We start from the raw sequence: 14,757 nt of genomic DNA, 5'->3' as shown, positions 1-14,757 counted from the left end.
ATCTGTCATATAAGCGTATTATAATTATTGAGATAGTCTGCAATTTTTTTTGTATATTAAGATTTTTATTAGTAACATAAAGTTACACAAGTTATTTATATGTTGTTGTTCGTTAGTACCCTACCATTTGGGAAACCATATTACTTACATAACATCATTTTGTCTAAAAAGAAACTCTCCAAAAATATAATGTTAACACTCTGCAAAAATTGAAAATGTCTAGAGACTTCAAAAGAGCCCATTAATAGTAACCAGCTAAGAAATTTAATAGTGTTCATCCTACCACATTGTAATTAAAATAAAAAGAAACTAGTGAAAGAGAAGCATAACATATTAAACAAAGTGAGATTTATCCACTCAATGGGACAATGAGCTCCCAAACCAAGGCAACATGTAGGTGAACCTAGATCTACAACCTCCTCTACATGTATTGGTTGCTCCCTTAGGTCCTTGAGTTGCAACACAATGTCAACCAACACTAACATGATCTCTTCTTTCACGTCATTTATGTCCAACAGAACCATACCTAGAAGAGCCTTCACCTCTACTATAAGTCAGTGGTGTAGACATACTGATTTTGTTTGACACGGGTGTGGCCAAGATTTGGAATGCAAGTAGAAACAATCACCCTACCCTTAGAGTCTAATAAACTTTGATGCTCCACTCACAGGTCATCTTCCACTTTGTCAATTTGGGCTCGAATGTGTTGAGGGATTTGTTCCCTATAGATCATAAACGAAGTTGCCACACATGAACATGCACATGATCCATTTGGTGAACCCTTACCTCCTCCCCCGCATCGATAATGAGTCCATTGCCGAACCATCTCTAATGATGCTTTTTTTTTTATAGAGAGATCTAGAACTAGACCACAAGAGAGGGGATAACTAAGAATAAGGATATAATGCGAAAAGGGAGAGAATAGAGCTTAGACCTGTGTCCAATGAGGAAAAACAACAAAGAGGGATGAAAAGTAGCTTGCTCATTTAATGGACCACGACTGAACCAACACCACCACCAAGAGGAATAATTGTAGGTAGATGCAAATGATAATAAGAACATGACCACAAGAGCCCATAAGATTGCCATAGAATGGAAAAATCTAAAAGCAATACTAAAGAGACCTGAGCACATGATTGCAAGAAGCAGCAAGCAAGATTGGGTGCGGTGAGAGGCATGCAACCATCATAATATCCCTATAGATTAAACTTGCTAAATTAAATGCCCACTTGCAACCATGAATTCACATGCGTGATGGGATACCAAAAATAGCCATTGAAATTAAGTGGTGACGTTACACCCTCTCCTTAAAAAAGTTGTCAAAGTCCTCACTGTTCACATTACATAAAGCTTCCCTTCTCACTAGTGTGCCTATATATATACCAAAAATAGCCATTGAAATTAGGTGATGACGTTACACCCTCTCCTTAAAAAAATTGTTAAAGTCCTCACTGTTCACATTACATAAGCTTCCCTTCTCACTCGTATGCGTGTATACATACATACATATACATATACATATACATATATATATATTCAATTCAAAAAATAACATATATAATTTATTTTAAAATTATTTAATAATTTTATTTATTAAAATAAAATAAAATAAACAAACAAACACAATTTCAAATTATTTTAATAAAATTCAATATCTTAAATCCCATGCAAACCCTCAAATTTTCTAAAACCATGCGGAAACTATATCCTTAAAAACTTCTTAATTTCTCAGACTAAACAACAAAGACTATATCCTTAAGACTTCTTAATTTCTCAAAACAAACCATGAGCGAAATATTTTAAACTGGGTAGAAAACCTAAATAACAAAAAAAAAAATCATTTAAAATATTTTTTATATCATTCTATAAAACAAGCCATATTTATAAAATTATAATTCATTCATTTTAAATAACTCCTGAAAAACAAACCATATTTACAAAAGTATAATTCATTTTAAATAATGCTTATGTTAAACCCCGAAAACCGAAGACAAATAAAAATCCATAGATATTAACTTGCGTCATAACCAAGCCATTGAAATTCTCCCTCAGCTATGCACTACGTTAAATAATACTGATACTGAATATGAAGTGAAAATACCACCAATGAGCACGAACAATGCAACAAACAAAATAGAGTGCATTGGGAAGAGCAAGCTACACATGTAAGTGGAGCTTCATGCACGACCATTACCCATGTGCTCCATCCTTTATTGTTGCCTGCACTCACATCCAAAAAGTGAAAGTAATTGTATCTTGATTGTGCTGTACTACGGATAAACCTGCAAATTTACCACTTGTTTGATTTTTAAATTTAGTTTATTGTGTGAGTGAGTATGAGTACGACTGGGGAACAGGAAGTCTGTGAGTGATTGATATATTTCAGCGGTGATAATATGTTTCAGCTGAATGCTGAATGATTGTAGTTGAGTTGAGTTGGTCCACACCCACCTGAAATTGAATTGAGAGTCTCTATATTCAATCAATCTTCATTTCCTCTGTATTATGTGTTCTCCATCTACACATAAAATATATATGTAAACTCCGAGGATAATGTTACAAGAGTCATGACCAAATCCGGATACCCAGTAGATAGATTGCCAAGCCAGGAATTTTGAGGTGTAGATTTTTGTTTTAAAGGATCCGGGCTTGTGGGTTGCAGATCTGGCACTGAACTAAACAAAAACCAGACATGTGGAATAGAGACTGGAGACCCATTATCTTCTTACTAGTAGTACTGGCAGTGCATACTTCATATGCATTGGAATGTCAGGATACCCGCTGCAAGTCCGAGGAATGTGACGAGGATGGAGAATGCATATGCAAGCTTCCTGATCCCTCCTCTATACTCGATGGTGATCGTCTATATTTTGGGTAAAAACCCATTGATTATACTATGTGATATGTTCTGTTCTTTGTCTAATTTTGTTTCAGCGTGAACATTGAGTAGTATAGGAAGAGTGAATTTGATTTTGAGCTTCCTTGCCTGCCTAGTTACAAGATAAGGATGCAGATTGACTTGAGGGAAGGGGAATTATTGTTTTGTGTTCAGGGGTAAACTTTGTGACGAGGAGCAAGTGATGTGTGATGGGACAAATTATTCTGGTGTGAGCATGGAGGGCGCTGCAATGAGATTATCCAGGGAGAGAACTACACTTGCAACTGCCCACCTGGATTTATTGGAGAGCATTGTGAACACAGTGGAGCTCCGTGTGGAAATATGTTTTGCTTTCACCAAGCAGAATGTATAAAAGAAGACAGCCTGTGTGATTGCCCTCCCAATTGGCGAGGAAATGCTAATTGCTCTTTGCCAACTAAAATTGGTAACTCATCCTTCTTTCTCTGTTCATTTTCGTGTCTTGTCTTGTCTTTTCATGGAACTTATCAACAATGGCCGATTAGCATTTCACAAGATAGACTCAGCTAAGCTGTGGGCTGCCTCTAATGTTCAAACATGAATCCATGTGATTTTGCAAGCTATCTCATTACAGAGGCATATCCCTATGTTGGGATTTTGTTCCAGATTCATACTTTCCTGTTCCTCAAGATAACAAGCTATCACCATTAACTGTTGATGACTTTGCTATAAATATAGACTATCATAAAGATTGTACAGTGCGAGTGCCAGCTCGACCCAATTTGCAAGGGGGGATAACTTATTTGCAAATTGCTGCAAATGGGGTGATGCCGCCTGGAATAATGCCTGCAGAGCCTTTACTTGAATGGTGCTTGAAGCCATTTGCTGCGGAGCCATACTTGAATCGTGCATGAAGCATTTGCAGAGCTGGCATTAACTGAATGGTGCTACCTGCCATTTGCAGCCATTGCAGAGCTGTTATCCTTCTCGCAAATCCAGTTAAGCTGGCACTCGTTCAACAATTTTTATCCTCACTCTATGAATATGCACCTTCTAATTTCTGATTTCTCACAAAATAATTACAAAACTTTTGGTAAACCTCTAGTTGTTGTTGGTGACATCTACTACCATAAGATGGACTGTAACTAACCTAAAGTGCTGTAATTAGAAGAAAGACTTTAGATTTTTTGTAATTACATGGAAATATTCCTGATTGTTCAGTAGGAAGTCAAAATCATTTCCAAGTAAAATGTTTCAACTATAATCATAAATTGTGTTAGTAGTGTCATAAAATTTACTTAGCACTAGCATTTTTAACTTGTTGCCAACAGTGAATATTTATTTTTCAGTTGATGCCAAAATCTCTGAAATAAATGCAGAATTTGAAGCACTTCCTGTGACTGGTCATTTTCGTTTAAATCTTTCTCGTTAACATGAATGGCATTTCCTACTGCCGGTTTTAACTTTTCAGAAACTAGGAAAAATCTCTGTATGTTTTCTCTACCTCTGTCAGACATGCTATCCTTTAGCTCATCTGGTTTCTTTTAGTTTTAAGTGTAGCTTCCCCTTCAACTCTTTTATTCATCCAACTTGACCAAAAGTTGGGCCACTTCATCTTGAAGCTGCGTCTTCTAGATTTTCCACTGGCATCTGAACCTCTGTTCTTGTTTAGTTATCTGCCGTTTGAGATCCAGAAGATTTAACTTATTTGCCAATGGGTTGCACCCATTGAATCTTTCATTTCATCTTCCAGTCCAGAGTTGAGATCTTTGGTCCTAATGATTACTTCTTTCCAAGCATCTATCTAACATATATTCAGCCTGCCTAGCAATGTCTGTTATAACCAAGTAGAGTCAATATTATTTGTATTTCAAGAAGTGTTGTGTGTGAATATATTGTATTGTTGCCTATTATACATCAACAAATTTTCCTGCTTCGTGCCCACATCTTTGCTCCCTTAGTTGATGACTTGATATAGACTAAATCCAGTTTCTATTCTACCACATTTGTAATTGGACTAGGTATGGTATTCATTCCCTTCCATATTTGGTTTCCAGTTGAAACATTGTATGCAACAGATGTTTCTCTAGAGTCTACATGTCCGAATTGCTCTTTTATTACTAAACCCTCTAGAAGACTTCATTGCCAAATTAGTGACCTTTCTTTTCACTAGTGTTGAACTCCTGTCTATGATCCAGTCTACTATGGTTTGGTATCCCTTTTCTTGGTAAGATCAGGCCTTTTATATTACTATCAAAAAGATGTATATAGATAAGTATTGCAACTTACTGATCTGCCACTTGGGAAACCAGACCAGTAGCATAAGTTCAAAATTTTATAGTTGCATATCTCATAGGCTATTAGACTATCTTTCTAATTGTAAAAAGAACTCGAAAATAAACTAAACCAAAAGATGACAGTCTTGACGATGGCAGTGCCATCATAGAAAACTTGTTTAAAACATGTGGCTTGCTTGTCATTACCTTGTAGGAGAATCCAGCGGGATCGGTGGCTGAGGCTCGCTGTCATCGTCCGAGGAAGAAAAAACAAAGTTTGCTGATATCTTGGCAAGAACATAAACTTTCTTGTTTAATCTGTCCACTTTGTCCATTAGTTCAGCCATGCAGATCATTATTTCTTATTGAGTGTCTGCATGGTCTAGAAGAACCTTGCCCATAACAGTTTTGATATGCCAATATAAGTTGAAAGTTTGCATTTAGGAGGAATAGCAGACTCTGGTAGAGTTTCCTATTTCAGGTACCCAGTTCCTGGTAGGCTGATCAACCTACATGGTCGGAATGAGTCTTCTAACCTGTTTGACTTGGTCTTCGACATCAGAAATCACTCTTTAAACCACTCCAGGGATGATTCCCCTATATCTCGCCATGGCGGAGTGAGCAGTGGCTTGAGCACGGGTTTGGCTCATAGAGGGGGGAGATGTATCAAGGGCTGTAGAGGGGGTAAGATGACCTCTTCTGCCTCCTTGCTCATTGGAGGAAAGCGGACGCCTAGCCATGAAATGTGAAGAACAAGGATGGGGGAAACAAAGGGGGAAAGCACATTAATGGAGGGAGAGCTTGAAGCTTGGGATGAGGCCGAGAGGAGATACAGGGGAAAAATCAGAGGTGGGCCAGAAGTAGAATCAAGAGAGGTGGTAGTGTAGCGACATGAAAAGAGCTAGAGAAAACCTAACCTTCAACAAACCAGGCAGAGAGTGATCGGTGTGACGCAAGATAAGAACCACGAGCAATAGGCTTAAAAGGGGGACTAAAGGAATAGACCACCCAAAATTAACAGACCAAGGGAGGGGAAAAATAACTAGAATGCCACTATCCTAGGATGCAAGCAAAAAATCAAGAATAGGAATTTTACTAATGAAGCATTGTTCATAACAAAGATAATTATGATATCGAACTTGAAACTCGTCAGTAGTGCCTGTAACGATCTAGAGGTGACACACTTGGTGTTGTTTAGTTTCCAATTGAAGACCACAATGAAGCTAACATACAACGATAGCTCCATTTTAGAATCCACATTGGCCTGTACTCCCTTTAAACTATTATTTTTGGCCCCTAAAATTTTGGCTCTAAATTTTTGGCCCCTAAAATTTTGGCTCTAAATTTTCGGCTCAGAATCCTTTTAGCCTTAAAATTTTGGCCCCTAAATTTTTAGGCCCCAAAAATTTCGGCCCTTTAAGGCAACCCCCTAGGGTTAGGGTTTCAAGCAGAGTTCAACTAGGGCTTGGACATTGGACTAATTTGAAGTTGTTTCACCTTCTTGAGCTTTGATACATCAAAATCTAGTAATTTGCATGGTTGAAATTGCTTCCCTAGGGTTGACGTCACCAACCCTAGGTAATTCTAGGGCTAGTAAAGCCCTAATTCTTCACCAAGGCTTCAACTTAGGGTCACTTGAAGGCTTTTGGCTCCTTTTATTGATCATTCCAAATTTCATAAGCCTTTTCTCGGTCTTATGTGCCTTTGTGAGCCTTTATCATTGCTTATCTCTTAAACCCTAGGCCATAAATACTTTTGATAGGCCCCTGGAGAGCACGTTATTCCTTGTTTCACTGGATTGGGCCTTGTTCTTAGTTGGAGTTCTCTCCTTGAGTCTTTTGTCCTTGTCTCGTAAGATTGAGCCTTGTCCTTAGTCTGAGTATCTTAGATAAACTTGTTCAACATCCTTTATAGGTTCCTTTGAGGGTGTGCTTCTCCTTATTACATATAATTGAGCCTTGTTCTTAGTCCAAGTACCTTGTCTGAACCTATTCAATTGTCACCTTTGAATCCTATACCTAGAATATTCTCTAGGTGACCTAAACTAGGGAGCATCCCTTGTGGTGAAAATCCTCTAAAGAGCAGGAGGTGGTGTGCTATAATGACAATGGTCCTCCACCTCATTGTTGTCCCTTGGTCTAGTTGTTGTCTTGTGAGCTCCCCTCACAAGACCTGCTAGATTTTGAGGCAACATTTTTGGTGCCATTGTCGGGGAGGAGTTGAGTCAACCTCCTTGTAATCTAAAGACTAAGCTTCATTTCCTTGATTGATCTTATCCCATAGACAAGGATAAATCTACTCATCTGGCGATTCCGTTGAAGGAATGAGTCTTTGTTTCTTTTAATATTTTAGGAAACGAAGACTTGATGTTTGCAAGGTGAGGCATGCACCATTGCAAAGGCATTTAAAGCTCACTTTGGAAACTTCATCACGAAAAGATTCAACATTGCACTTAAAATCAATCTTGAAGCATTGTTGCGAAGGTGGCCACAACCGCTATATAAGAAGAATGTGAATTTGAAGTTCCTTGTGAGAGCCACGAAGAAAAAAAGTACCACAAAATCTCATAATAATAATGAGCATGTTGCTGAAGATCAACATGATGCTTTCCTATGTGCATCAAATCATGAATGCTATCCTAATGAATGGAAGGGCCTCTTCTACATGTTTCAAACTTTCATTATGATGATTTTTAGCCTATCAAGGAAGGTGTTGCGAATGCTTAAGAGGAGTTCGATGCCAATCTAAAGGAGCCTCTTGGCAGCCATGATATAGTAAAAATCGGAGAGTATTCTCAACCCCTTGATTTTTTTCAAAAGGGGCTTTTCTTAATGTTTGAACAAGACAACCCTAGATGTAGCATTGAGGACAGTGGTGGAGAAAAAGAGGCATGTTCTTTTGTTGCTTACGCTGAAGAAGACCATTACCCTGATTTGAAGGAAAAGCTAATTTTCCCACTTGAAGACAAGGGACTGTGGTTCTTCCTGAAGTATGAAGATTCTTTCTTGCTTTGCATCTTCTATAATGATTAGGAAGATGTGATTCTTTCCTGCCTTGCATCTTCTATAATGATTAGGAAGATGTGATTGTTGATGTATTTGAGCCATCCTTACATCCTCCTGTTGTCATCCCTCAGTCAAGTTCAGGTCACATAAGTTTTGAACATGATGAGTTGATGTTGGTTGACCCTTTTGAACTTGATTGTTGTAACAAGCAACCAGGTAGTCAATGTCTTGTCCTCCAACCATCTTTCTCCTCATGCCACTCATAGCATGTCCCTAGGGACATCAATGATAGTTGTATGCTAGAGATAGCTATTGGATGAGAATTCTTGAAATTGATAATTGATTACTCCATATTTTGTCTACAAAAAAGAATCGACGAGTGTAGGAAAAATGTGGACTCTCCCTTGTCATCTTATGTCCCTTGTCATCTTATGTCCCTTCTCATGGTAGTAGAATTGATCCATGGACGATTTATTTTCGCACCTCCCACCCTTATGACTTAGATCTAGCATTTGAGGATTGTGATGTTTCCTGGTTTAATCTTATGATTAATCATAGGGGTAAGAGGTATGATATAGATCTAATGATATGTTGGGTACATTGGTTACATGGTTATACTTAGGTGATGTATTGTATGTTAGCATAGAATAGAGTAGATAGTTGCATTGCATTTGTGTGAGCATATCACTTATTGATTTTATCATTCATTGTAGAGTAGGTTTCATTTAGCTAGAATTTATTTTTTGTACAAATTTTATTATTATCATAGAAAACCAGGGTGATAACCAACATCTAGTGCACATGCTCCCAAACAAGTTGATTTGAGTGTGCAGGTAATAGGTCTATGAGCCTAGGGATTGTTGGATTTCCCATGAACTCTCCATTTGAGCATGTGGATCATGTGCTCTATGGTGAGCTCATGTCCCCAAGTTGGTGCTAGATTGTTTGTATGTGAAGGAAGCTCCACAGATTCACAGATTTGAGTCGACATTTCCGAACCTCCATCTGGGTCCATCTTCAAGACATGATTGAAAGTGAAGAGCATACATTTAAATGAATAATGAATGAAGAGAATATGAAACTTCAAAAAAAGTCAACAAGGGCCGACTAACTGAGAGAACAATAAGTTAATAATTTAAAATAAGAATTTTAACCTAAAAATTTTGGAAGAAGATTGTAATATACATCAAAGTATAATATAATAATAATGTATTAAGCAGTAAGTTTCAATAATTTCCAAGTGTAATACCGTATCATTGATAAATTGCAAATACATAATATGGCTGGGGCTAGTAAAATTTTAATAATTAATTACTTTATCATATATCAGAAATATGAATGAAGGATTTATAAAATAATAGAGTATGAAATAAGTTTTTTTGTTTTTGTTTTGTTTATATATATATATATATATATAAACAATAATGTTATATGATGTGTTTAGTAATATGGAAGAAAATTGATTAATAAATTAAATTTAAATAATTGAGATGTTTAAGGGAATCTAAGCTAAAGGTAGAATGAAATGGGGGGGTGGGGAGGAGAAAGAGGTGGGGGGGGTGACGTTTTGAAGAAAGGGAAGGGCGAGAGAGAGACATAAAAATTGAGAGAAAAAGAGATATATGACAAATGGAGGAAGGTAAAGTTTTTTGGGATAAAATCAATATAATATAATTTTATTTTATAGTGTCAAGGAGGGGTGACCAATTTTTATTGATCTCAAGGCCATTGTCTCGATTAATATTATTAAGGTGTTTTTGATCTCAAGGACTTCCCTTACCCATCGTCTATAATAATGATTTTCTATAGCAAGGATTTTGGTGTTTTCTAGGTTGACATGATGTTTAGTGTTCATGGTATGCTCAACAACAATTGAGTTCTTGGATCTCTCATGTCTTATGTCTGCACCATGTTCCTTAATTCTTTCTTTTAGGGAACGCCCAGTTTCACCAATATAACATTTGCCACAAGAGCATTCTATCTTGTAAACACCTTTGAATTCGAAATGGTCAATGTTATCCTTTACAAAGTTCATCATTTGTCTTATGCTAGTATGAGGTCTAAAACATGTTTTGATTTCTTTTCTCTTCAAGACATTGGCAATCTTGTTAGTGGTTCCTTTGAGGTAAGGTAGTAAAGCAGTCTTACAAGGGATTTGGATGTTCGAGTTAGGAGGATTATTATTAGGTCTACGTGAAGGGCATCATCAATATATTTCTACTTGTACCCAAGGTTACTGAAGACTTTAATTAGGTGCTCTAACTCATTAGATTGATGGCCAGTACCAGAGATTTGCAAAGCTCTATAGGGCAAGGTTTTAATAACACCAATATTTTGTAATGGATGATTATGAGAGTCAACGTGGATGTAGTTTTCTGTGTGGGTTTTCTTTCAGTAAACCTTATGATCAAGCTTTCCATCAGGTTTTCTTACGATAAGAATATCCACGAAGGGGATGCATCCATTTTCTTCTATCTCCATAGTAGACTGAATATCATTTGAAATGTTGTTGAGGTATTGTAGAAATTTTTCCAACTCTTCCTTACCATGCGGCCAAATGACATTAGTGTCGTCAACAAATCTTTTCCAAATTTTAGGCTTAAGGTGATATGTATTAAGTTTCTTGCTTTCAAACATCTCCATGTAAAGGTTGGCCACTATAGGGGAAAGTGGGGATCCCATAGCAACACCACTGGTCTGTTCATAAAATTCCCCTCTAAAACTGAAAAATGTGGATCTCAGACAAACTTCTGCTAGTCTTGCTATTACAGGGTTAGCCACATCTTTAACAACTTGAATGGCTTCATCAAGTGGAATTTTTGAAAAGAGGGATACCACATCAAAGCTAATAATCATATCATTAGGGTTGATTCTTTCCTCCTTAATTAGTTGTACAAAGTGGGTAACCCCATAGGAGAAAGATTTTCTCCTACATTTGACAGCCAACCAGACAACCAACCAGCGAATGGCCCTTGATATTCACTTCTTAATGATGATATGTCGTGTGCCTCTGCCATCTGCATCAGCCACATACATCTCACCATCCGACATTTCCTCTTGGATGAAGGTGGGTTGTTATTCAAAAGGTACTTTGATCATTTTGCAATCGAGTGCTTATACTTGTTTGTTTTGGGCATTTAGTATGGATAAAGGGGTGATGTGGAAGATTAACCGATCTTGACTGTAAATTTGTTCTCTCACCTTATCAGCTCCAAACATCAAAATGCATATAAAGATCTCCAAACATCCATAAAAGATCAAGTGCGAGTTCCTCTAAGGAGGCTGAAACTCCAATGTGTGATGATCATTTGATTCAAATGAGAAGTTCTCTATTTATATGAGGCATTCAAATGCCATATTAGCATATAAGCCCCTACAAAATGATAAAATAATTTGTAAAACATGTCTAGGTCACAAGATGACCTAGTAGCCTTTGTAAAATATGATTTATCTCCACATGTGCAAGCCGTAGTGATGATGTCATGCAAGCGTAGGCTTGCTTAGGGCAAGCGTTGATCTCCTCTAGTGCCATGACAAGTATATGGGGGATCTAGAATCATAATCTACGGGTTGGCCCCTAGATCTCTTTGAAAATCATCCCAAAGACCACAAAATTGGGTCTCATGGGTCTCTGAGTGGTGAATAAGTTTGATTCTGCTCCAATGTTGAGGGCACTGAAGATGGTGCTATCCTTCCCATGTATCAAGGCATGAGACAAACCTCATATGGGCCTTGGATCAACTGCCAAACCTTATGATCACTGCTAAGCCAGCTGGGGGCTGGCTGGTCTCATTGCATCATCCAAGAATAAAAAAGCTATATGCAGGAATGATGTGGGTGTTGAAGGTGCCCATGGCTATGAATGATGCTCAACAACTATCCAGAGTCCCATGGCTCTCAATGCATCACATTTGGGTGTCAATATGTCCTTCTCGAGGACTTGGACCCCAGTTAAATTGCCCAGAACTATAGATGGAACCACTTGCCAATCACACATAATATCCAGTGCTGCAACTTTCACCATTAGATACATTAATCAATATTGCATCTAAGTGAACCAAGCTTGAAATAAATGGGCAAATTAACACTTTATATAAGGCTTCTCTTCCAAAATTGGGCCCTTAGTCACGTAATGGTGTTACCTCCCTAGGTAGGAGTGGTTAATAGATGACCCTATTAGGTGTTCTTAACTCCCGAGGGGAAGTGACATCCTTGGTCCACCCTTCATTCGATAGGTGCCATGTGAATGATGATGGAACGAAGGGGAAAATACTTCATGGTCTAGTGCCATGGTCAAAGGGGCTGGCTATGATGGAGTACCTCATCCTAGGTGTATAGATGTGACTAGGGAGCAATCATGGATGCATTAGTTACCTCAACCTTTGTTTTTCCACCCCTTTAAATGCCTCTTACTTTTTCTTGATTCTTCTTTGTATTACTGCTCGTAGCTCAAGGAAAAGGACCTTGCTTTGTATGATGTATACTAGTTATTACCCCTTTAAGGACGGGGCAGTTCATTGCCCATCAAAGGTTGGGACATGTAAGGGTTCCTTGTTTTCTATGAGATAGGGAAGCATTGGCCCAGGAACCGGGTGATGGCCATATGAGAGAGGTAGAGCTCATGCTTAGATTTTGCCCACATACTAATTTATAAGTCCTACCCATCTTTTTCATTTGATTTTTCTTCCTTTTTTCTTGTGGCCATCATATGCTCTTTCCATTTCTTCTGCTGCATCAATATCCCAGGGTGCATTTCCAGGCCCTACCTAGGTATGAGGATGTGTGGGTACCAAACGTAAAGAACCAATGATCAGCTGAACCCGAAGAAGGGAGGTGGAATAGGGGCTCATAATGTAAGATGGAAAGTGGTATGGAATATGGGGAGATGGGGCTACACTATCTTAATCACGGCTTCCCAAGTAGTGCCCCATCCTAAAACCATGGGCCATTAGGGGAGGTTCCATTGGATTAGAATTGAAAATCAGCCCCCCATTTAAGGTGAGGGAACAAGATTATGACTAAGACCCTTTTTTCTTCCAAGTTATCCCATAATCCATGTCAAAATGCCCAAATACAAACAAACATAAACACATGATTGCAAAATGAATAAAGTATTTTTTCATCAGAAGCCCACCTTCAAACATGCACTATTGACAAATGGGCGAGGAGACATATCACTGATGCAGGTGACAAACATATGAATGGCACGTCACATCGGCTACAAGGTGGTTGTCAGGGGCTGCTGGCTGGAAGAGATGAATAGGAGAAAATTTTCTCCTAGGGGTCACCCACTTTTGGTGGTTAACATCTAGCTCTAACTGGGACATGAGCTCATCGTAGAGCGCATGATCCATGTACTCGAAGAGGGAGTTCATGAGAACTCCGACAATATCTTGGGACCGCAGAACTGTAACTTGCAAACTACAATACAATTGTTTGGGAGCATGTGCACTGGGCGTACTATAATCACCCATATTTTTCATAAAGAAATAATCCATATAGAAATGTAATTCTGTGCTAAATGCAAGTCTAATCTACATGCAATTTAATCTAACATGAGAACATGATATGATCATATTAGCTATGAAAAAGTAATATGCAATGCATTTACACTACCATGCATAACATGTAAAATCACTTCCCATCGGGATAATTCCCCTTAGGATTTGGTCATTCACAGGGAGGGGAATTAGTTCTCCTTCAAGAGTCTCAAGGTGATAGGAATTAATGCCTGTTATATCCAATATTCTATAGGGACCAATCCACAAATTGTCAAGATTTTTATGCATGCCAAGATTTTCCCTCCTCTTGTCCCACAAGAGGACCATGGTCTCGGGCTCCAAGGCTCTAACCCTAGCTTATTTGTTGAACATATGCTTCATCTTTTCTTGGTTTCCTCCTGTTTGGTCAATAGTCTTCCTATGCATCTCTTCAACTTCTATGATTTGGTCAATCCTTGATTGTATAGAATCTTGTTGGTCAGGGAATGTTTTCAAGCACTGTAGCATAGGTAATTTCAATTGAATAGGTAGCTTCACCTCGGCCCCATATACCAACTAAAATGGGCTATAACTAATAGAGGCTCTTATTGTATTGTGGTCAACCCATAGAGCATATTTGATTTTACTATCCCAATTCTTCTTGTCCTCTCCCACTGTTCTTTTGATGATGTTTATGAGTTTCTTATGGTTAGACTCAACCTGACCATTTCCTTGAGGGTAGTAATAGATGAATGTGCTAGCGCAATTCCATAGTCACAACACATTCATGCCAACGCCATAGAGTCGAATGCTTTGGCGTTGTCAGTCATGATCTTGGTGGGGACACCAAACCTTGTGATGATTCTCTCTTCAAGGAAATCTAGAACAACCTAATCAGTGGCTCTTTTGGTAGGTATGGCGTCAACTCATTTTGTGAAATAGTCAGTGGCTATAAGGATCCATTAGTGCCCATTGCTTGAGTTATCTTTGAACTCTCTAATGAAGTCAAGACCCCATTGTTGGAAAGGGGCTTCCACAGTGACACTCTTGAGGGGAAAGGCAGGGAGCTATTGTTTACCAGCGAATAATTGGCGTGGTTGGCACTTTTTGACATAGCTCAAAGTAGCAGCAAAAATGGT

The 14,757-nt window shown here is 38.3% G+C and overlaps 1 pseudogene across 1 annotated transcript in view; it reads left to right on the top strand.

Annotated features, from left to right (window-relative positions):
* The first annotated feature begins 2,121 nt into the window (after window positions 1-2,121).
* LOC149205156 (uncharacterized) overlaps window positions 2,122-14,757 on the top strand; it is a 72,105-nt pseudogene continuing 59,469 nt past the window's right edge. The window contains exons 1-2 of the transcript XR_016251832.1: window positions 2,122-2,874; window positions 3,053-3,323. The product of XR_016251832.1 is annotated as an uncharacterized LOC149205156 (transcript). The remainder of the gene's footprint in view (window positions 2,875-3,052; window positions 3,324-14,757) is intronic.

This window comes from Pinus tabuliformis, chromosome 1_2 (assembly GCF_031772625.1).
Source record: "Pinus tabuliformis cultivar Carrire ecotype Pingquan chromosome 1_2, CPIR1, whole genome shotgun sequence".
NCBI classification, from domain to species: Eukaryota; Viridiplantae; Streptophyta; class Pinopsida; order Pinales; family Pinaceae; genus Pinus; species Pinus tabuliformis.
This window is presented reverse-complemented; position numbering and strand designations above follow the sequence as displayed.